This window comes from Pristiophorus japonicus, chromosome 10, assembly GCF_044704955.1.
Source record: "Pristiophorus japonicus isolate sPriJap1 chromosome 10, sPriJap1.hap1, whole genome shotgun sequence".
NCBI lineage: Eukaryota > Metazoa > Chordata > Chondrichthyes > Pristiophoridae > Pristiophorus > Pristiophorus japonicus.
In genome coordinates, this window is record NC_091986.1 from 210,241,428 (window position 1) to 210,259,184 (window position 17,757).

The following is a 17,757-nucleotide window of genomic DNA, read 5'->3' on the forward strand; positions in this document are numbered from 1 at the left end:
TTTGGTTATTATCACATTGCTGTTGGTGAGAGTTGCTTGTGTGCAAAATGGCTACTGCTTTTCCCACATTACACCAGTGATTGCATTGTGTATTCATTGGCTGTAAAGTGCTTTGAGGCATCTGGTGGTTGTGAAAGGTGCTATATAAATGCAAGTCTTTCTTTCCAAATGGTCCAGCTCTAATTTTAAGAATGTGTCCCCTCAGAGGAAACAATCTCTCCCCATCAGAGGGAATAGTTTCTCCTAATCTCCATATCGAATCCTTTTAAACATTTAAAACATCTCGATCAGATCATCCCTCAAACTCCTATCGTCAAGAGAACACAAGCCATGTTTATGCAACCTGTCTCCATAATGTAACTCTTTCAGCGCCATTATCATTCTGGTGAATGTGCGTTGCACTCCCTCCAAGGCCAATATATCCTTCCTAAGAAACAAGGCCCAAACGCTCAAACATATCATAGAAAATAGGTGCAGGAGTAGGCCATTCGGCCCTTCTAGCCTGCACCGCCATTCAATGAGTTCATGGCTGAACATTCAACTTCAGTACCCCATTCCTGCTTTCTCGCCATACCCCTTGATCCCCCTAGTAGTAAGGATCTCATCTAACTCCTTTTTGAATATATTTAGTGAATTGGCCTCAACAACTTTCTGTGGTAGAGAATTCCACAGGTTCACCACTCTCTGGGTGAAGAAATTCCTCCGCACCTTGGTCCTAAATGGCTTACCCCTTATCCTTAGACTGTGACCTCTGGTTCTGGACTTCCCCAACATTGGGAACATTCTTCCTGCATCTAACCTGTCTAACCCCGTCAGAATTTTAAATGTTTATATGAGGTCCCCTCTCATTCTTCTGAACTCCAGTGAATACAAGCCCAGTTGATCCAGTCTTTCTTGATAGGTCAGTCTCGCCATCCCGGGAATCAGTCTGGTGAACCTTCGCTGCACTCCCTCAATAGCAAGAATGTCCTTCCTCAGGTTAGGAGACCAAAACTGTACACAATACTCCAGGTGTGGCCTCACCAATGCCCTGTACAACTGTAGCAACACCTCCCTGCCCCTGTACTCAAATCCCCTTGCTATGAAGGCCAACATGCCATTTGCTTTCTTAACCGCCTGCTGCACCTGCATGCCAACCTTCAATGACTGATGTACCACGACACCCAGGTCTCTTTGCACCTCCCCTTTTCCTAATCTGTCACCATTCAGATAATAGTCTGTCTCTCTGTTTTTACCACCAAAGTGGATAGCCTCACATTTATCCACATTATACTTCATCTGCCATGCATTTGCCCACTCACCTAACCTATCCAAGTCGCTCTGCAGCCTCACAGCATCCTCCTCGCAGCTCACACTGCCACCCAACTTAGTGTCATCCGCAAATTTGGAGATACTACATTTAATCCCCTCATCTAAATCATTAATGTACAGTGTAAACAGCTGGGGCCCCAGCACAGAACCTTGCGGTACCCCACTAGTCACTGCCTGCCATTCTGAAAAGTACCCATTTACTCCTACTCTGCTTCCTGTCTGACAACCAGTTCTCAATCCATGTCAGCACACTACCCCCAATCCCATGTGCTCTAACTTTGCACATCAATCTCTTGTGTGGGACCTTGTCGAACACCTTCTGAAAGTCCAAATATACCACATCAACTGGTTCTCCCTTGTCCACTCTACTGGAAACATCCTCAAAAAATTCCAGAAGATTTGTCAAGCATGATTTCCCTTTCACAAATCCATGCTGACTTGGACCTATCATGTCACCGCTTTCCAAATGCACTGCTATGACATCCTTAATAATTGATTCCATCATTTTACCCACTACCGATGTCAGGCTGACCGGTCTATAATTCCCTGTTTTCTCTCTCCCTCCTTTTTTAAAAAGTGGGGTTACATTGGCTACCCTCCACTCGATAGGAACTGATCCAGAGTCAATGGAATGTTGGAAAATGACTGTCAATGCATCCACTATTTCCAAGGCCACCTCCTTAAGTACTCTGGGATGCAGTCCATCAGGCCCTGGGGATTTATCGGCCTTCAATCCCATCAATTTCCCCAACACAATTTCCTGGCTAATAAGGATTTCCCTCAGTTCCTCCTCCTTACTAGACCCCCCGACCCCTTTTATAACCGGAAGGTTGTTTGTGTCCTCCTTTGTGAATACCGAACCAAAGTACTTGTTCAATTGGTCCGCCATTTCTTTGTTCCCCGTTATGACTTCCCCTGATTCTGACTGCAGGGGACCTACGTTTGTCTTTACTAACCTTTTTCTCTTTACATATCTATAGAAAGTTTTGCAATCCGTCTTAATGTTCCCTGCAAGCTTCTTCTCATACTCCATTTTCCCTGCCCTAATCAAACCCTTTGTCCTCCTCTGCTGAGTTCTAAATTTCTCCCAGTCCCCAGGTTCGCTGCTATTTCTGGCCAATTTGTATGCCACTTCCTTGGCTTTAATACTATCCCTGATTTCCCTTGATAGCCACGGTTGAGCCACCTTCCCTTTTTTATTTTTATGCCAGACAGGAATGTACAATTGTTGTAGTTCATCCATGCGGTCTCTAAATGTCTGCCATTGCCCATCCACAGTCAACCCCTTAAGTATCATTCGCCAATCCATCCCAGCCAATTCACGCCTCATACCTTCAAAGTTAGCCTTCTTTAAGTTCTGGACCATGGTCTCTGAATTAACTGTTTCATTCTCCATCCTAATGCAGAATTCCACCATATTATGGTCACTCTTCCCCAAGGGGCCTCGCACAACGAGATTGCTAATTAATCCTCTCTCATTACATAACACCCAGTCTAAGATGGCCTCCCCCCTAGTTGGTTCCTCGACATATTGGTCTAAAAAACCATCCCTTATGCACTCCAGGAAATCCTCCTCCACCGTATTGCTTCCAGTTTGGTTAGCCCAATCTATGTGCATATTAAAGTCACCCATTATAACTGCTGCACCTTTATTGCATGCACCCCTAATTTTCTGTTTGATGCCCTCCCCAACATCACTACTACTGTTTGGAGGTCTGTACACAACTCCCACTAACGTTTTTTGCCCTTTGGTGTTCTGTAGCTCTACCCATATAGATTCCACATCATCCAAGCTAATGTCCTTCCTAACTATTGCCTTAATCTCCTCCTTAACCAGCAATGCTACCCCACCTCCTTTTCCTTTTATTCTATCCTTCCTGAATGTTGAATACTTCTGGATGTTGAGTTCCCAGCCCTGATCATCCTGGAGCCATGTCTCCGTAATCCCAATCACATCATATTTGTTAACATCTATTTGCACAGTTAATTCATCCACCTTATTGCGGATACTCCTTGCATTAAGACACAAAGCCTTTAGGCTTGTTTTTTTAACACCCTCTGTCCTTTTAGAATTTTGCTGTAGAGTGGCCCTTTTTGTTCTTTGCCTTGGGTTTCTCTGCCCTCCACTTTTCCTCATCTCCTTTCTGTCTTTTGCTTTTGCCTCCTTTTTGTTTCCCTCTGTCTCCCTGCATTGGTTCCCATCCCCCTGCCATATTAGTTTAACTCCTCCCCAACAGCACTAGCAAACACTACCCTGAGGACATTGGTTCCGATTCTGCCCAGGTGCAGACCGTCCGGATTGTACTGGTCCCACCTCCCCCAGAACCGGTTCCAATGCCCCAGGAATTTGAATCCCTCCCTGCTGCACCATTGCTCAAGTTACGTATTCATCTGAGCTATCCTGCGATTCCTACTGACTAGCACGTGGCACTGGTAGCAATCCCGAGATTACTACTTTTGAGGTCCTACTTTTTAATTCACCCCTTAACCTTCTATATTCCATGGAATGCAAGCCTAGTCTATGTAATCTCTCCTCATAAACTAACCTCTTGTACATTCTGATGACATTCTTGTGCATCTCGGCTGTACTCCTTCCAAGGCCAATATATCCTTCCAACCAAAACCTCTGCGCCGATTTTTTCCTCTATTTTTTTCTGTTTTTTTTCTCTGTTGATGATTCTGCCATCTCCTTTCTCACCCTATCTAGACTCACCTTTTGTTTCTAACCTTGCCCCATTAACATCTCCTTTCGCCTTGCACCATCGTCCCTTTTGTCTCTCTAATCTCTCCTGCCTTCCACCCTATCATAGACCTTCCTCGTTGTTATTTCCTCCCCTCCCCCCCCCCACCGTGCCCCTAAACTCGCTTAAAAACCTGTTACATCTCAAACTTTTCCCACCCTTCTGACAAAGGGCCACCGACCTGAAACATTAACTCTGTTTCCCGCTCCACAGATGCTGCCTGACCTGCTGAGTATTTCTGGTTTTTATTTCAGATTTACAGCATCCGCATTATTTCGCTTTTGTTGCCAATATATCCTTTCTCAGGCACGGTGCCCAGCACTGTACACGTTGACAAGTCATGGAACATCAACAACTACGTGCATTCAACGAGCGCCTTTAATGTAGTAAAACGTCCCAAGGTGCTTCACGGGAGCAATTAGCAAACAAAATTTGCCACAGTGCCGCATAAGGAGTTATTAGGAGAGGTGACTAAAGTTGTCTCTCTGTCAGTTGGCTGGATCATCCACCAATAAAAATCTCAGCTAGGGAATGCGATTATACAATCCCCGTCGCCAATGTGATATATTCTTACGACATCACGAAGAAAGACACTACACAAGATGGCTCCAATACAGAAAACCTGTCATCATGTCACTTTGACACATGGCCCTTTTATTATTTACAGCATCAGTAGTTGCACTACCACAGTAATCCACTAGGTGGAGCAGTAATCCACTAGGGGGACCTCTATTACATGAGGTTTTAAGGAGCGTCTGAAAGGAGGAGAGCAAGGTAGAGAAGGCGGAGAGGCTTAGGGAGAGAATTCCAGAGCTTGGGGCCTCGTCAACAGAAGACACGGCCGCCAATGGTGGACGCAACATGGCTGCCTTGCCGGAATGGGGCGCGTGCTAATTTTAAGATGGTGCCCCCACCCCTCGTTCTGAATACAGGTAGGACGCCAGCCAAAGGGCATGGCAGCTCTGGGCCCAGTCCTCCTTGGTAGCATGCATCGGCTGCTTCAGCACATGTCACAGCAACGTCCTTTTCTGATTCATGCATCCTGCAGCTCCTGACATATGCTCATGAAAAACTCCTAACAACTGCTGCATTGAAGAGCTTCCGAGGCGAGTGGGGAGGTGGGGCGGAATGACAAAAAAAGACAAAGCTGTTAAAAAAAAGTTAAAAAAAAGATTTTTTTGTTTAAAAAATAAACCTTTCTTTTTAAATGCTGTAATCTATTCACGGAAGAGTTTAATCAATGCTTGTCTTAATTTAATCCCCCTTGATAAGACCATATGCTGCTTCATTTAAATGCCCCTCCGGAACACCTCAGCTCTGTGTGGAGACACATGCTGCTGTCAGATTCATCATTTGAACTTGCACCTTGGCAGCTCCCAAAGCAGAATAAGCGAAATAGTTCGCAACATATGTTCGACTTTCCTGGGAGACTGATACAGTTTATTCTGGATCTTGCCCGGAAATGGTTGAGCCTCATTTTCGGATCAGTGGAACTGACGACTATTCCCCGACGGGTTCGCCTCAGAAGATTCTGTTTTCTTTTACCGTCTTGTGAGGTTATTTTTGTCTCGCTCGGCTATATTTTTTATTTTAAAAATGTTGCTCTCAGACGGCCCCCTTTACAACAACAGCAACATGTCCAAGGGCGTTGGAGAGGGGAGGGAGGTTGGAGACGGGCTGCTAGCTTGCATATTTACAATATACATCAATGATTCAGGTGAAGGAATTGAGTGTAATATCTCCAAGTTTGCAGATGACACGAAGCTGGGTGGCGGTGTGAGCTGTGAGGAGGATGCTAAGAGGCTGCAGGGTGATTTGGACAGGTTAGGTGAGTGGGCAAATAAATGGCAGATGCACTATAATGTGGATAAATGTGAGGTTATCCACTTTGGTGGCAAAAACACGAAGGCAGAATATTATCTGAATGGCAGCAGATTAGGAAAAGGGGAGATGGGTGTCATGGTACAACAGTCATTGAAAGTTGGCATGCAGGTACAGCAGGCGGTGAAGAAGGCAAATGGCATGTTGGCCTTCATAGCGAGAAGATTTGAGTCTAGGAGCAGAGAGATCTTACTGCAGTTGTACAGAGCCTTGGTGAGGCTTCACCTGGAATATTGTGTTCAGTTTTGGTCTCCTAATCTGAGGAAGGACATCGTGCAGCAAAGGTTCACCAGACTGATTCTCGGGATGGCAGGACTGACAAATGAAAGAGACTGGATCGACTGGGTCTGTATTGACTGGAGTTTAGAAGGATGAGAGGGATTCTCATAGAAATATATAAAATTCTGACAGGACTGGACAGGTTAGATGCAGGAGGAATGTTCCCGATATTGGGGAAGTCCAGAACCAGGGGACACAGTCTAAGGATAAAGGGTAGGCCATTTAGGACCGAGATGAGGAGAAACTTCTTCACTCAGAGAGTTGTTAACCTGTGGAATTCTCTACCACAGAGAGTTGTTGATGCCAGTTCGTTGGATATATTCAAGAGGGAGTTAGATATGGCCCTTACGGCTAAAGGGATCAAAGGGTATGGAGAGAAAGCAGGAAAGGGGTAGTGAGGTGAATGATCAGTCATGATCTTATTGAATGATGGTGCAGGCTTCAAGTGCTGAATGGCCTACTCCTGCACCTATTTTCTATGTTTCTATGCAAGCACAGTGGGGTCAAGGGTTGTTTTTTTTGAGGAGAGAGGTGATGACGGCAGATTTGAGAGAGAGGGGGACCGTACCTGAGGAGAGAGAAGTGCTAACAATGTCGGCTAACATGGTAGCAAGAAAAGGAAGTTGGGTGGTCAGCAGTTTGGTGGGAATAAGGTCGAGGGAGCAGGACAGGATGAGCGTGGAGAGGTCAAGAGGGGAGATCGGAGAGGAACTGGAGAAAGATGTGAGGTCAGGGCTGGGGCAGGAGGGGATCATTAGAGGAAGTTTGGCCTGGTGGGCTAGGGGAAGGAAGGGAAGTGGCAGAGGCAGCTGATCAGATGGTCTCAATCATAGAGACTAAGAAGTCCATGAGCTCCTCACACTTGTTGTTGGAGGTGAGTGTGGTAGAGACAGGGGAGAGGGGTTTAAGAAGATGGTTAGCAGTAGAGAATAGTAGCCGGGGCTTCTCTTTGCATTCCAGAATGATCCTGGAATAGTGAGCAGTTTTGACAGACAAAAGCATGACCCGATAATATTTTATGTGCTCCAGCCAGATCTGGCGGTGAATGGCTAAACCAGTTGTCCGCCACATCCGTCCAAGTCTGTGCTCCCTTGGACTAGAGGGAGTGAAGATCAGGTCTGTACCAGAGGGGACGGCCAGGGTGACAGAGAGTAATTGTTTTAATAGGGACTAGGGTATCAAAGGTTGTGGTGAGTTTGTGGTTGAGCAGATGTCATGGTGAATGGAGGGCCAAAAGGCTGGACAGTTTGGAATTCATATCTCAATTTCTTTATCTCTTAAAACCTGTTTTCTTTTTCTGTCCTCGAGTACGCTCACTCGGCCCGATATCCCGCAGGACACTTTTTAAGGAGGCGCGGCGAGGTGGAACTCTGCCTGCCCTGCCACTCGGTAGGAGGGGGTGGGCTGGTGGTCCTACACATAGCAGGGCCTGTTCCGCAGGGTACCAGTGGAAATTCAGGAATGGCGAGCGCAATGGAAATTTCCTAAACTTAATTCCTTGTGATTCAGGCTCGAGCGTACTGTCCAAATGAAAGTTTATTGCTCAGACATCAATAGTATAATAACTATTATTGTTATACAATAGACACATACAGCGGACAACTGGTTTAGCCATTCACCGCCAGATCTAGCTGGACCACATGAAGCATTATCGGGTACTACTCTTGTTTTTTTGTTGGGAGATCTCACGGGACGATCGGAACTCCAACACCCATGGAGGTCAAGCTTGATCACCTTGGATCTGCAGGAAACCAGGCTTTTGTAACATCCCAGCCATTAATAAGGTATCCTCCCCCTTTAACGCGGGTCACATCACATGATGCCCAGAATGTGTATTGAAGCGAGGTTTGGTTTCTACACACCAAACCTTCAGACCTGACATAATGGCCATCCTGATGGTTTAACTGTTAATCGGTTTAACCCGACATTCTGCCTTAACATTACAAAAGGAACGGGATGAGCTGGACAATCCCAGACAGTTCATGTGATACTGCTTGGGGGCGTCCATTGTTCTGGCCAATTCCTGATATTGGCAGCTCACATGGGATGTAGCCAACCCGCCTGCTATTGGCTACTCCCCATTGTCTAGGCTAATCTCCAATATTAGCATATGCTAATCGGACAATGGCCTCTGACTCAGAAGCAAGTTCGAACAGTGGGGTTTTCCTCCTTGGACCAAAACAATAAATAAATCCCTACAGTGAATGGTGAGGACAGCAGTCGGAAGGTAACTGCACCCTCTGGGTTCAGCTTTGAATTGCCGCTGGGAAGTCTGGATACCTGGGCGCATGCAGTGCATGAGTTTCCGATCGTCCATTTAAACTACTGGAAAATCACGTGCAGCACCCGCTTGAATTTTGGATACCTACTCCGATGAGTCCCAAATCTGAAAAATCACCCCTTCAGTCCTACTCCTGACTGATGTCCTATGACACTGTATGAGCCATGGCTCAGTGGGCAGCACTCTCACCTCTGTGTTTGAAGGTTGTGGGTTCAAGTCCCACTCCTGAGATTTAAGCACAAAATCCAAGCTAGCAGTGCTGATGGAGTGCTGCACTGTCAGAGGTGCTGTGCTTCACATCAGTCTGAGGCCCTGTCTGCTTTCTCAGCTGTGAAAGATCCTGCAGCACTATTTTGAAGAAGAGCAGGGAAGTTCTACCCGGTGTCCTGGCCAATATTTATCCCTCAACCAACATCAGATTATCTGGTCATTATCTCATTCCTGTTTGTGGGAGCTTGCTGTGTGCAAATTGGCTGCAAAATTTCCTACAATATAACAGTGACTACACTTCAAACATACTTAATTGGCTGTAGAGCACTTTGGGACGTCCTGAGGTCATGAAAGAAGCTATAAAATGCACGATCTTCCTTTCTTTCTGTCTTTCTTTCCAGCGGGGCTTGCACGTAACCAGTGACGCACGTTGCCACAAAATTGGCCCTTTGCCCTCAAGGCTCATCACTATTACCAGTGGCCTCTTGGCTAAGGTACTGGAAGCAGTTGGCACCTGTAGAGGTGTACCCCGACCAGTGCTATGAGTAGAGGAGGGACAAAAACTTGAAAACAAAACTTTTTTGATACAATTTTAATCATTTCAGTATGACAAATGCGGAATACAATATGACTTGTGTCAGTTGTGAGTTATCAGTGCAGCCTACTGGTGGATACAGATTGTATCCCATGGGCCTTCCTAATGCATCCTTCTGTGTGACATCTGTGAATATGCTCAAGGCTCGGCGAATACAAATCACCCAGGTAGATCTGTAACCATTTATCTAGTTATTGGTAGCTGTCTGTAGCTTGAGAGATAAAGTGCTCGGGTGAGCGATTGTGAGGTCTGTCATATTGTGAAAATGGAGCTGCTTTCATCTGAACAGACGAATTAGGAGCATGAGCTGGCCATTCGGCTCCTCGAGCCTGCTCCACCATTCAATCAGATCGTAGCTGCTCTTCGACCTCAAATCCACTTTCCCGCCCGATCTCCATATCCCTCGATTCCTCCCAACTTTTTAAATGCCAGGGTTGGTGGGGGGGGACCTCCAGCACAAATGTTCTGGCTGGCATTCTTCTTCGACGGACCCCATACATGCTCGCACTACATCGCCGATTGTGCTATTTACACACGCTTGAATAAACTGGATGGGGCTTGTGTCAATATATGAGGTACGTGAAGGTAAATGCAAAGGTTCTGCCCACTGGGATTGTGAAATAACCCCTGTGATGGGAGAGGACTAACATCTAAAACATTAGAGTTTCCGTTTCTGATGTGGGCTAGTCGCAACTTCTGGTCCCACCTGACATCTTGTGACGATGTCTTTCCACAAGATCCTGCAAATCCTCTGGGAGGACAGACGCACCAATGTTAGCGTCCTCGACCAGACCAACATCCCCAGCATAAGAACATAAGAACATAAGAATTAGGAACAGGAGTAGGCCATCTAGCCCCTCGAGCCTGCTCCACCATTCAAAAAGATCTGGCCGTGGACTCAGCTCCACTTACCCGCCCTCTCCCCGTAACCCTTAATTCCCTTATTGGTTAAAAATCTATCTATCTGTGACTTGAATACATTCAATGAGCTAGCTTCAACTGCTTCCTTGGGCAGAGAATTCCACAGATTCACAACCCTCTGGGAGAAGAAATTCCTTCTCAACTCGGTTTTAAATTGGCTCCCCCGTATTTTGAGGCTGTGCCCCCTAGTTCTAGTCTCCCCTATCAGTGGAAACAACCTCTCTGCCTCTATCTTGTCTATCCCTTTCATTATTTTAAATGTTTCTATAAGATCACCCCTCATCCTTCTGAACTCCAATGAGTAAAGACCCAGTCTACTCAATCTATCATCATAAGGTAACCCCCTCATCTCCGGAATCAGCCTAGTGAATCGTCTCTGTACCCCCTACAAAGCTAGTATATCCTTCCTTAAGTAAGGTGACCAAAACTGCACGCAGTACTCCAGGTGCGGCCTCACCAATACCCTGTACAGTTGCAGTAGGACCTCCCTGCTTTTGTACTCCATCCCTCTCGCAATGAAGGCCAACATTCCATTCGCCTTCCTGATTACCTGCTGCACCTGCAAACTAACTTTTTGGGATTCATGCACAAGGACCCCCAGGTCCCTCTACACCGCATCATGTTGTAATTTCCCACCATTCAAATAATATTCCCTTTTACTGTTTTTTTTTCCAAGGTGGATGACCTCACACTTTCCGACATTGTATTCCATCTGCCAGACCTCAGCCCATCGAAGCACTGACCACACTCGACCAGCTCCATTGGGCGGGCCACATTGTTCACATGACTGACACAAGACTCCCAAAGCAAGCACTCTACTCGGAACTCCTACACGGCAAGCGAGCCCCAGGTGGGCATAGGAAATATTTGAAGGACACCCTCAAAGCTTCCTTGATAAAGTGCAACATCCCCACCGACACCTGGGAGTCCCTGGCCAAAGATCACTCGAAGTGGGGGAAGAGCATCCGGGGAGGACGCTGAGCACCTCAAGTCTCGTCGCCGAGAGCATGCAGAAACCAAGCGCAGGCAGCGGAAGGAGCATGCGGCAAACCAGACTCCCCACCCACCCTTTCCCTCAATTACTGTTTGCCCCACCTGTGACAGAGACTGTAATTCCCGTATTGGACTGTTCACTCACCTGAGAACTCACTTTTGGAGTGGAAGCAAGTCTTCCTCGGTTTCGAGGGACTGTCTATGATGATGATGACCCTCCCTCCTATATGCTTGAGAGACATGGACAACGTACAGTGGGCACCTCAAAGTACTGGAGAAGTACCACAACGCTGCCTCCACAAAGTTCACACCAATGTCTGCATTCTCCCTCAGGCCAACATGTCCAGCATCAAGGCATTGACCACAGTCGACCAGCTCCGATGGACGGGCTACATTGTCCGCTTGCCCGATACTAGACTCCCGAAACACGTGATTTACTCCGAGCTACATCACGGCAAGTGATTCCCAGGAGGGCAAAGAAAATGCTTCAAAGACGCCCTCAAAGCCTCCTCGAAAAAATGTAACATCTCCATCGATTTTGGGAATCCCTGGCCCAAGACCGATCAAAGTAGAGGAGGGACATCCGAGAAGGCACCGATCACTTTGAGTCTCTTCATCGGGAGCACGCGGAAGTTAAGTACAAACAGCAAAAGAAGCCTACGTCAAACCAATCACCCCACCCACCTATCCCTCCAACCATCGTCTGCCCCACCTGTGACAGAGACTGTAGATCCCGCGTTGGACTCATCAGTCACCTTAGAACTCATGTTAGTGTGGAAGCAAGTCATCTTCGACTCCAGGGGACTGCCTCAGAAGAGAAGACATTGAGATATTCCCCCGCCCCCTCCCCCCAGGGCAATTCTGGGGCTGATTCAGATTGATTTCCCCTTCAACTGACCCCTGGTTATGTCTATGGCTCAGTGGGTAACACACTTGCCTTTGAATCAGAAGGTTGAGGGTTGAACACCCACTGCACGACCTTGTGCAGAAAATTCTCGGCTGACACTCCAGTGCCGTACTGTTGGAGGTGCTGTCTTTTGGTTGGGATGTTAAATCGAGGCCCCGTCTGCCCTCTCAGGTGGACGTAAAAGATCCCATGGCACTATTTCGGAAGAAGTGCAGGGGAGTTATCCCCGGTGTCCTGGACAATATTTATGTCTCAATAAACATAACAAAAGAACAGAAAATCTGGGTCATGATCACATTGCTGTTTGTGGGAGCTTGCCGTGCGCAAATTGACTGTTGCGTTTGCTGCATTACACCAATGACCACACTCCAAAAAGTACTTCATTGGCTGTAAAGCACTTTGGGACATCCGGTGGTCGTGAAAGGCGCTATATAAATACAAGTCTTTATTTCAGATCCCCCAGCACAGAATTACTCCTGAATAAGCCTGAGAGCTTGGCCATCATGTGCACGGTGATGCTGGTGGGGACAAGCGGAGAGAGACATTGGATTAGAGGTGTCTCGGGACAAAGCAGATGAAGTCGAAAATCATCGCGATTGAGGAGACACTTGGTTCAGAGGGGAGGGTGGAGGGATTGTGATCTCAGTGATGACGTTATCGTGCATCTTGGGTGGACAATATTTATCCCTCAATCAACATCACTAAAAAAACAGATGATCTGGGTCATTATTACATTGTTGTTTGTGGGAGCTTGTTGTGCGCAAGTTGGGCTGCTGTGTTTCCTACATTACAACAATGACTACACCCCAAACAGTTCTTTATTGGCTTTGAGGCGTCTGGAGGTCCTGAGAGGCGCCATAGAAATGCAAGTCTTTCTTTCTTTAGAAAATGAAGACTTCAAAAGAAGAGATGGGCAAAGCTGAGATGTTTGAATGAGAAGGACCTGGGGGGGAATTAAGGGGAAAAGGCCAAGGTATGACCTTGGACACGTTGGTGCCACAGAGATTTGAGCAGGGGACATGGTGGAATGTGGTGGGGTGGCTTTTGGTGATGGGGAAAGTGTTCACACTGGAGCCCGATCCTGATCTCATCTGAGATCTACACCTGGACTTGCAGCGGAAGTCACGAGAGCTGATTAGGCACAAGAACCGGTGCTGGTTTTGCTCTCGCTAAGTCTATAGGGTTGTGGCCAATTGTAGCGCAACTACTGTGATTGTTTAACACAGCCACTGACTGAAGATCAAACCAAGGGGCGTTCTTTGGCCCTCAACCATCACAGTCAGCGGAAGAGATTCAATCGTTCCTTAATGGATACACATTCAGGCATCTGATAAACCCCAGGCTTTTCTAACCCTCTGTCCAATTATTTTATTTTACTCAGGAATATATGGAAATAAACACCAAGGAGCTGAATTCATTTAAGCTCCACCTCCTCCCACAGGCATGACAACAAGAAGAACAACTTGCATTAATATAGTGCCTTTAATGTAGTGCAGGTTGAGCGTCCAAAATCCGGAGTTCCAGAATCCAGAATTTCCGGAATCGGACTCCGGACCGATTGGTGGCAGGTTCGTTGAGGGATCCGTAAAATGTTCCGGAATCTGGACCCGCCGACCCTGCCGAACTCGGGGTCCCGCCACTGCCCGACCTCGGGCCTCACCTTGCTGCCGCTGATCTTACCCCGCCGCTGCTCGTCTCGTCCCACTCACCATCGCTGCCCTTACCTCGGGGCCTCTTCAACGGCCAAGCCCAACACCTCCTCTGCGACGGGGCCCACCCGAACAGCTCCACGGCGGTGGGGCTCCACCCGACGGCTCCCTGGACAGGGTCAGCGACCAGAACAGCTCCTCGGAGAGGAATCACCCCACCCCGACCCCTCCTTTATGACGTTCCGAAATCCGGAAATACCCGAACCTGGGCTCGGGCGTTTCCGGATTTCGGACATCAGAAACACGTTCCGAAGTCCGGGAAAACCCGAAAACCAGCTCGGCCTCGTTCCCGAGGTTGCCGACTTCGGGAAGCCCAACCTGTAAAACATTGCAAGACGCAGCGCAGGAATGACTATCGAAAAGGTTTGGCACCGAGCCACATACAGAGATTTTGGGGCAGGTTGACCAGAAGCTTGGTTACAAAGAGGTGAGGGCCCAAAATGCCCTCAGCGGCAATTTGGGGAGGGCACGTTGAATTAACCGGAAATTTACCACCCGGTGGGAGTCAGAGGCAAGAGCCGGAAAATTGGGCTCTTTAACTCTGACACCATCTCAGATTATTTGGGGTAGTGTTTGCAGTGGTGTAGAGGTGGGTTTGCGAGGGAGCGGGTCGAGGTCCATCACCGCCATGCTGACCATGTCAGCGCAGCGGTGACGATGTCAGCGTGACGCGAACGTGCCGCGTCGCGATGACCCGTGGCGACGTCCCATCCCTTCACTTAAAGGGGAGGTACTCTGCGAGGCCCGACATGGGGCCCAGCGGGACACCAGGCCGGGAGAGTAGCCCAGCACCCAAGCAGTCGCCATTGACAATTAAAGCAAAATGGCGCCGCGGCAGTGCGCCGTCCCCTTTAAGGGCGGCCACACCACCCAGCCACTGGCAGCCTTGCACAGAGCGGTGGTGCACGTGCTCCCAGGGTGGCAATTTCCCCCGCGGGGCGGTAGGTGCTCGCTGTGGGGCAGTAAGGGGTCACGGCCGGGGCGGTACGGGGTCGGCGCGCCGGGCGTGGCGGAAACACACTGCGCGGCGGGAACCCGTTTCCGTTGTCCACTCCCGGCCCCGGGGGCAATTCTGGAGGGGTTGCCCCCTCCGCCTGCCCTTGGGCAGAAAGGCCTGACCGCCCCGTTAGAAGCGGTAACGGATCTTTAAGAAGGGGGCAATGCCTCCCCCCGAGGTCTTAAGGAGCATCTTTAAGAAATAGCGAGAGCGAGGTGGAGAGATCCAGGGAGTGAGTTCCAGAGCAGATGAAGGCACCGCCACCGATGGAGGGGTGAAGGAAATCGGGGAGGTGTGAGAAGGCCAGAATCGGAGGAGCGCAGAGATCTCCGAAGGTCGTGGGGCTGGAGGAGGTTACAGAGATCGGGAAGGGGTGAGGCCATGGAGGGATTTAAATCGAAGGATCAGAGTTTTAAGGCACGGTAGCTGATATCATTGGCGTGAGGTCGGGCTCACTGGGAAGGCCAGACCGAACTTCCGTTGCACGGGTGAGTGGTGAGCACGTTGACAATGGCAGGTGGGGGAAGGGAGGGGGAGTTCGGGAAACTGAGCCAGAAATTTTATCCGTCAGGGAGGGGGGCAGTGTGTGGACGGAGGGAGTTGGGGGGGAGGACAATGGCAATCAGGGTCTGAGGTGGCGAGGGAGGGCTCTACAGATGCACTCTATGGGCTGGGTTGTCGTTGGGCTTGTGCTTCTATTGACGCCCGGGAGGAGCGGTAATGGCTATGCAAATGAGTTCCAGCCAGGCGGCCAGCTTCTAGCGCTCCGCCGGGACATTCGGCGCCGGTTTGGCGGGGGCGCGGAGCAGTACCGCCCGGGAGCATCGAGCCGACGTGCAACAACCCCTCCTCCCGGTTTCGACAGCACTATGATTTTTGTTTTGCGCTAATGCAGTAGCGCCCCCTCATGGGACTGCCTGTAAACCAGGCGGGTCAGAGCTGTCCCGGCAGTGGTGAGGGAAGGAATTGCTGCGTGAGCTAAATGTTTTTGTTTTGTTTTTGTAATTTATCTTTACATGGGCTGGCCAAGGTATTGGGAATGCTAATTTGTGGCGATATTTTTTTTCCGTGAAACCTCTCTTAGATACATAGATACGTAGAAAATAGGTGCAGGAGTAGGCCATTCGGCCCTTCAATATGATCATGGCTGATCATTCCCTCACTACCCCTTTCCTGCTTTCTCTCCATACCCCTTGATCCCCATTAGCCGTAAGGGCCATATCTAACTCCCTCTTGAATATTTTTTTTTAATCCAATTTCTTTCCAGATCAACTCTAACGCCAAAGATCACTTTGAGCCAATATATTTGATCTTAGGCCAAAAGGCCGAGAGGCGAAGTTGCACCGTTCCTGGAAATATTGCAATACTAGGTCGGTGCAAGCTCCCTGTCCAAAAATCAATTCAATATCATGTCCCCATAGGGGATATTAAACTGATAAGAACAGATACTACACTTGATCTTAGCCAAAAGGCCTAACTCCCTCTTGAATATATCCAATGAACTGGCATAAACAACTCTCTGCGGTCGAAAATTCCACAGGTTAACAACTCTCTGAGTGAAGAAGTTTCTCCTCATCTCAGTCTTAATGGCTTACCCCTTATCCTTAGAATATGTCCCCTGGTTCTGGACTTCCCCAACATCGGGATCATTCTTCCTGCATCTAACCTGTCCAGTCCCGTCAGAATTTTATATGTTTCTATGAGATCCCCTCTCATCCTTCTAAACTCCAGTGAATACAGGCCCAGTCGATCCAGTCTCTCCTCATTTGTCAGTCCTGCCATCCCGGGAATCAGTCTGGTGAACCTTTGCTGCAATCCTCAATAGCAAGAACGTCCTTCCTCAAATTAGGAGACCAAAACTGTACACAACACTCAAGGTGTGGTCTCACCAAGGCCTTGTACAACTGCAGTAAGACCTGCCTGCTCCTATAGTCAAATTCTCTCGCTATGAAAGCCAACATGCCTTTTGCCTTGTTCACCGCCTGCTGTACCTGCATGCCTACTTTCAATGACTGATGTACCATGACACCCAGGCCTCGTTGCACCTCCCCTTTTCCTAATCTGTCACCATTCAGATAATATTCTGCTGTCCTGTTTTTGCCCCCAAAGTGGATAACCTCACATTTATCTACATTATACTGCATTATACTAAAGAGAAGTACCTTTTCCTTGTAGCTCCTTTGTGGGTCGTTGGGTAGACTGGTCTTACTGAGCAGAGCCTGTGTGCCGCACTCTCCGTCCATTGTTACCGAGGTCCCCATCGATCAGCATATTGATGGGAGGCTCCTACCTCAAACATCTAAGCTCTGCCATTGCACACGCGAATGCCCAACGGAAAATGGCGCTTGTTGGGAACGGAGCAGGAACAGGGCAACAAGTGCGGGATTAGGAATTTCAGGGGGCCATTACTACCCAGCGGAGCAACTTAAAAAAAAAATAATTCATTCACGGGATATGGACATCGCTGGTAAGGCCAGCATTAATTGCCCATCCACAATTGCCCTTGGGATGATGGTGGTGACAACTGAATGGCTCACTGGGCAATTTCAGTGGGGCAGTTAAGGGACAACCACATTGCTGTTGTAAGGTTTACACATTTTCAAAAAAGGCACAGGAAGAGGCCACGATCTAAAAAGGGTTAAAAGAAACCTTTGGGAGTGCTTGGGCGGGAAAAAAGGGCGCCAGCCTGGGGCAGATTGTAACTCATCACTGATTAATGCAGTTTCTGGGGTCAGGAGCGAGACCCGACTAAACATCGAGACAAAGGATTTTGATACAATCAAGCAGAGGAGCCCCTGGATTGATTAGCCGGGGGGGGGGGGGGGAAACCAGTTCCCTATGGAGACTACAAGTCTGTGAAAACCCAGGACAACAAAGGGTCCCACAAGGTGTGCATTTTTGGATAACGGGGCACCAAAGATAAGGAGTTACC

At 48.4% G+C, this 17,757-nt stretch overlaps 1 pseudogene; it reads right to left on the bottom strand.

Moving 5' to 3' along the window:
- Positions 1 to 16,158: 16,158 nt before the first annotated feature.
- On the bottom strand, positions 16,159 to 16,308 carry LOC139275350 (U2 spliceosomal RNA; annotated as a pseudogene).
- Positions 16,309 to 17,757: the final 1,449 nt, after the last annotated feature.